Raw genomic sequence first — 6762 nt, 5'->3', positions numbered from 1 at the left:
AGCTCCTCTTATTTCACCAAAGACACCTCGAAAGAATTTAAGGAGCATTAAGTAGATAATGTAAGTTCCAGTGGACCCAATAGTTAGCAACTCACCTTCCAAGCCTGCTACCCAATTAAATGCAGGTATGTGGAATATGGAAACACAGGGAAACAAAAGTCATGTTGAAATTTTTGAATATAATCAGTGGCATGCAGTCACATCTTTTAGATTACCTGGCTGATGAGAATGGGAACTTGGTCAAGAAGTCGAGATGAGACCTCTCCCAATTCTATCTCCTGCTTGTAGCCAAACTGGGATACTTTGGTTACTGTCCTTTTCCGCAAAACATAGAGAAGCTTTGTTTTCCAAGAAATCGATGTCTGGGGGACAAATAAAACAAGAAATACCAGCCCTTAAAAAATTTAAAACATTCTGTACACATTTAAGAAAGCTGCACTGTTAAGTCTGCCCTTGTTGTCATAATCATGAGAAAGTGGAGCAATCTATCCAAAGCTGGGAAAACCCAGATTGTTGTTGTTGTTGTTGTTGTTGTTGTTGTTGTTGTTGTTGTTGTTGTTGTTGTTGTTGTTGTTGTTGTTTCAGATTTCCCAGAGTTGTGCAGAGTATCAGATGAATTATGGCGATCTTACTGCAGCAGGATAATAACACAAACACTAACTTGACTTAATAACCCTCCAACAAACAGCAGAAATAATGTGTATGCATTGTTCATGCACAACAATTTGGTATAAGAAAGTAGGAATACACAAATGGACATTTCCCAGTCCCCAGTTTTGCTGTATTTAGCTGGTGGATTAATACATACATTTGTCAAAAGCTGCTGTATATATCAGTCTCATCAGCTTTTTTATGTCAGTGTATTTTCTTGACACCCAACTCCTATAGGACCTATAGGACCACCATAGTCTTTCAGATCAATGGAACAGGACTGTGTTTGCTCGCTCAGACATGTGCATAGGCAGAGGGCCTTCTCGGTAGTGGCGCCCACCCTGTGGAACACCCTCCCATCAGATGTCAAGGAGATAACTAACTATACAACTTTCAGAAGATATCTGAAGGCAGCCCTGTAAAGGGAAGTTTTCAATGTTTGCTGTCTTACTATGCCTATATATTTGTTGGAAGCTGCCCAGAGTGGCTGGGGTAACCAAGTAAGATGGTCAGGGGGTATTATTATTATTATTATTATTATTATTGTTGTTGTTGTTGTTGTTGTTGTTGTTGTTGTTGTTGTTGTTGTTGTTGTTGTTGTTATTATTATTATTATTATTATTATTATTATTATTAGATACACACCCTTTGTGTATAGCAGCATAGTGAAGGAAACTATTTACCTTCCTGCTGAGATATGAAAAATGTTATAAAACAGCAGAACAATCCTAACCATGTCTACTCAGAAGTAATTCAATGGGACTTACTCCTCAGTAAATGGAGTTAGGATTCCAGCATGATTTTATAGGGCCCAAATTCATTTTTTCAGAATTTGGCACCATGCCATTCACCTTTTTTTAGTTCAGTTAGGGCATCAGAATCACACACACACAAATAAAGGTTTGGAAAGAAATCTTCATAATATTTCTCCTCTATATCCTGGCCAACATTTCAGCAAAAAGCTCACTTTATTCTTGAGAGCTGCCTCCTCATAACCACCACATACCACAAAGTGGTATGAATTATTCCTATCCTCCTCTCTGAGCTTCACACATCTGGAAACAACAGCACCACCACGTCCTTTAATATTTGACTCCTAAAGTGAATGACCTGTCCTTAGCTCCCCAAACCCACAGGTCTTTCCACTTCTGAACACGCCAACACTTTATGTATTTTGCTCCTACCTGCCCATCACCTGCATACAGATTGCCCCCAGGGCCGGTGAAAAGGACCAGCGATGGATGTTGACCTTCATCCAAGAAATCCAATAAAAGTCTTTGGTTCTCCTCTGTCGAGATGAAGCGATTCCACTTTTCAGCCTTCAGCTTAAAGGACTTGAAAGCCTGCTCCTTGATGAGATCGATGCGCTCATCTTTGGTCAAAGTAGAATTCAAGTTGAGGGGAAGGTTTAGGGCAGTGTTGGGAAAGGAATCAGAGCTGCTGTGGGCTGCCGATCCCAACATGCTGGACCTTTCTAGCCGACGGCTGTGGCTCAGGGGAGAAGGAAACATTGTACAATGGAGGCGCAGCGAGGAGTCGTTCTCTCTCTGCAGGACAAATCCCAAAAGCCGGCAGGTCAGTAGCTTCCATGACAAGGTCTACTGGTAGGGGTTATAAATGCCATGCTGTTCTCAGAGGCTTCCAGACAGCAAAAGCAAGCAAATGGGTACAATAGCTTTCAAACTCCTAAAAAACCAAGTACGATCCTCTTTTGCCCACCTATGCAGTGTCACCTACTCCAAGAAAGGCACAGCAGTAAATGGATCTTCCTTGTGCTTGAGAGAGAGTGACAGCTGAAATGCGAAAGGCCTTTTGGTAACTGCAACCTGAGCAAAACAGCCGCCTTGGGTTGCACTGTTTCTTTTATAAGTATGGGGTCATTTGTTCATGAAAACAATGGAGAGGCCTTCTGCTTGACGGTGGGTAATTATTGCAGGATCTTCCTGCAAACAGAAAGCCAGGACCACGCTGAACCCATCGCTCAGAGAGCTCGATAAAAGTTTGAAAAACCGTCCTGTAATTAGGTGAATCGGATGCACAATGCGGCAGCTAGACTGGTGACTGGGAGCGGCTGCCGAGACCACATAACAGCGGTCCTGAAAGACCTACATTGGCTCCCAGTACATTTCCGAGCACATTTGAAAGTGTTGGTGCTGACCTTTAAAGACCTAAACGGCCTCAGCCCAGTATACCTGAAGGAGCGTCTCCACCCCCATCGTTCAGCCCAGACACTGAGGTCCAGTAGCAAGGGCCTTCTGGCAGTTCCCTCACTGAGAGAAGTGAGGTTACAGTGAACTAGGCAGAGGGCCTTCTTGGTAGTGGCGCCCGTCCTGTGGGACACCCTCTCTTGAGATGTCAAAGAGATAAACAACTATCTGATTTTTAGAAGACATCTGAAGACAGCCCTGTTTCGGGATGTTTTTTATGTTTGATGTTTTATTGCACTTTCAATATTCTGTTGGGAGCTGCCCAGAGTGGCTAGGGAAACCCAGCCAGATGGGCAGGGTATAAGTAATAAATTATTATTATTATTATTATTATTATTATTATTATTATTATTACACATTTAAAATAGGTTGGAGAAAGGTTTGGGGGGCTAACAGGGCTCTGCTAATGAGGGATGCATGCAGCTCATGTCAAAATGTACGCTCTTAATCTTGGCTATTAAGCCATCAAGCATAACTGCTGGAAACCAACACAGACATGAATATTTGCACAGGGGGCAGAAATTCCAGGACCCATTTCAAAACAATTATTTGTCACATGCGTGTCAGTCTTTGCATTTTCATGAGCAAAAATGCCTTTCATCAGCAAGAACTCACACATGTCCAACAGAAAAATATGCATCCCCATTCAATAGTCAAGTTACAGATCCCAGAACAAATTTAGGCTGCGATCCTATATCACTTCCCTGAGAGTAAGCCCCACTGAACTCAACAATACTTCCTTTTGAACTGACTTGCACCATAAACCAGGCATTGTTCTCTTTTCAGTATATTGTTCTCTTCTCCCCAGCCCTGGCCTGAATGCTTTTCCTGAACCTACAACCTGAGTGCTTTCTCTTTTGAAATTTCACACAAAATTCCAGAATTAGGTGTTTTGTGTCAAATTATAGGTTCCTCAGCAAACACCTTACCTCTTTTTTTAAAAAAATGCCAATTAATTTTTATTAGTTTTCCAAATTTTAAACAAATTAACAATTTGAGTTGAGCACCAATTTAAAAATTGACTTTCCGCCCCGCCTCAAAAAATGCTTTTTTCCCCTCCCTCCTTTGCTGCTCACAGTAAAATACCTTTTCTTAATTTCAAATACTTTTCCATCCATTCCTATTTCCATCGACTGTGCATGTTCAATTCCTGTTGAAACGTTTACCTGACCATTTCCTCAATTAATCAAATAGAATTAATCTTCCTTCATTGATCCATCTAAATCATTATTCATAATTTTAAATCATATATCCTCTAGTACAGCTTAAGTAACTTAATTAAGCAAGTGTCTTATCTCAATGGTTGCAATCATGTGAATACAATTGTCACAGAACAGGTGTACATGATTGTATAAAGGTAAAAGTGCTCCCTGCACTTAAACGCTTATTCCTACTTAGTAAGGCACAGACCTTTTGGAAAGATACTTACATGGGGTAACATCTTGGGGGATCCTTCAAACTAGTATTTTGTGTGAGGGGGTATATTCTGTAACATTTCCTTAAAAAAAGAAATTAATTGATTTTTCAAATATTATCATATATTAAATGTATGTCACATTTATGTCACATTTATGCCACAGCAACTCAAAACCTAACAATATTTTAAGCAAAAACCAACCATTTAACAATAACAAATAACCTTTGTTGATTTTCAGATTTTAGAAAAGAAAATGAAAAAACTTGTAAAATACAAAACATAATGCAATGAAACAAGAGGAGGTCATAAGCATATTGTACACCTTTCATATTTTTCAAGGGCACCAGTAAAGCCAAATAAATAATATTGTTCCGAAATGTTATTTGTTTGTTGTTGTTTTTTACATCAGAACCATATATTCCAAATGTCCAACAAAGATTGTTGTAATTGTTCCAAAGTGGTCTATGAAATAAAGTCTCACCATGTTGCTTGAAATTAAACTGCTTTTGCTGTATCACATAAGAGTTTGAAGAAGAAGAAGAAGAGTTTGGATTTGATATCCTGCTATATCACTACCCGAAGGAGTCTCAAAGCGGCTAACATTCTCCTTTCCCTTCCTCCCCCACAACAAACACTCTGTGAGGTGAGTGGGACTGAGAGACTTCAGAGAAGTGTGACTGGCCCAAGGTCACCCAGCAGCTGCATGTGGAGGAGCAGAAATGCGAACCTGGTTCACCAGATTACGAGTCTACCGATCTAACCACTACACCACACTGGCTCCACATAAGACTCTCGCATGCGGTGTTACTTTTTCTAGTGTCCTGAACTGCTGGCCTACCTGGCAAATAGTCAATATGTCAGTCCAGTATGTCAGTTCAGTCAGTCCAGGGTCAATCCATGTTTCCAAAGCCCAAGCCGAAACACAGTCCCACAGAGATGCTGGAAAATCCAAGCTGAGGCCTATCAACGTGAGCAGTTGAGGAGACACAGCCCTCAGCTCTGCTTCCCTGTTGGACTTTGCAGGCTGATTGCAGCACCTGGGCCTGATGAGGCAGGTGACCCTCACCTGCTCCAAGGGAGGAAACACACCCCTCCTGCCAGAGCTAGCGAGCTCCACCTGGCCAGCTAGGGAGATGGGCTGTGGGCCTTTGTCTGCCTCAGCCTCCTGGAGCACCACTGCTCCCTACGCCCCTCTGGCTCTGGTGATGGGTCCTGCTGCTCTGGTTCCTGTGCACTGACCCCCAGCCCCTCACCATCCTCCATCATCCTATGAGTACTTCCTACTCCAACTTCTCCTTCCCCGTCCCCAGCTTGCCCTGGTATGTCCCAGTCACTACACCCTTCACTGCAGTCCTTTCCCTCCTCCCCATTGTCCTGCCAGTTCATGACATGGAGCCATATTCCAAACAGTATGCAACCAAGAAGAAACAAAGTTTTTCATTTTTGTACAACTGAGAGGCATGCAGCCGCGAACCAAAACAAGCCTGTTTTGGGGATTTTATGTCATTATGATCCCAATCGTGCAACATGCCACTGTTGCAAAAGATAGTGCATTCGTGACGGATTTCTACTGGACTGCCCATGTTATTGTTGTTGTTTAGTCGTGTCCAACTCTTTGTGACCCCATGGACCAGAGCACGCCAGGCACTTCTGTCTTTCACCGCTTCCCGCAGTTTGGTCAAACTTATGCTGGTAGCTTCGAGAACACTGTCCAAGCATCTCGTCCTTCGTCGTCCCCTTCTCCTTGTACCCTCCATCTTTCCCAACATCAGGGTCTTTTCCAGGGAGTCTTCTCTTCTCATGAGGTAGCCAAAGTATTGGAGCCTCAGCTTCAGGATCTGTCCTTCCAGTGAGCACTCAGGGCTGATTTCCTTCAGAATGGAGAGGTTTGATCTTCTTGCAGTCCATGGGACTCTCAAGAGTCTCCTCCAGCACCATAATTCAAAAGCATCAATTCTTCGACGATCAGCCCTCTTTATGGTCCAGCTCTCACTTCCATACATCACTACTGGGAAAACCATAGCTTTAACTATATGGACCTTTGTTGGCGAGGTGATGTCTCTGCTTTTTAAGATGCTGTCTAGGTTTGTCATTGCTTTTCTCCCAAGAAGCAGGTGTTATGGATCCCCTTTATTATTATTCTGCTTTATTAGTGGCTCTTTGATACATCCCAAGAGTTATTGCATTATTGCCTTCTGTAGAGACTACAGTGCAATAAAAGCAGAACTGAAACCAACAACGATCCAGAACATTTATGGTATCAAGTTACAAGGTTTCAGCAAGAAGCTACAGGATTGGCACTGACTGGAAAGGAAGCAGCTGTCCCTCTAAAAATATTGGGGTGCACATAACAGTACTGAAAGCAGGATCATGTCTTAGTGTGCCAACAGCATCATTAGCACATCTCCTCATTTGTTCACAATAAACATGATATATGGAGAACCCCTTATATTGTTTCAGGGCCGGATTTAGGTTTGATGAGGCCCT

This window comes from Podarcis bocagei, assembly GCF_964188305.1.
Source record: "Podarcis bocagei genome assembly, chromosome: 1".
Taxonomy (NCBI): Eukaryota; Metazoa; Chordata; class Lepidosauria; order Squamata; family Lacertidae; genus Podarcis; species Podarcis bocagei.
Note: the sequence above shows the minus strand (reverse complement) of the source record.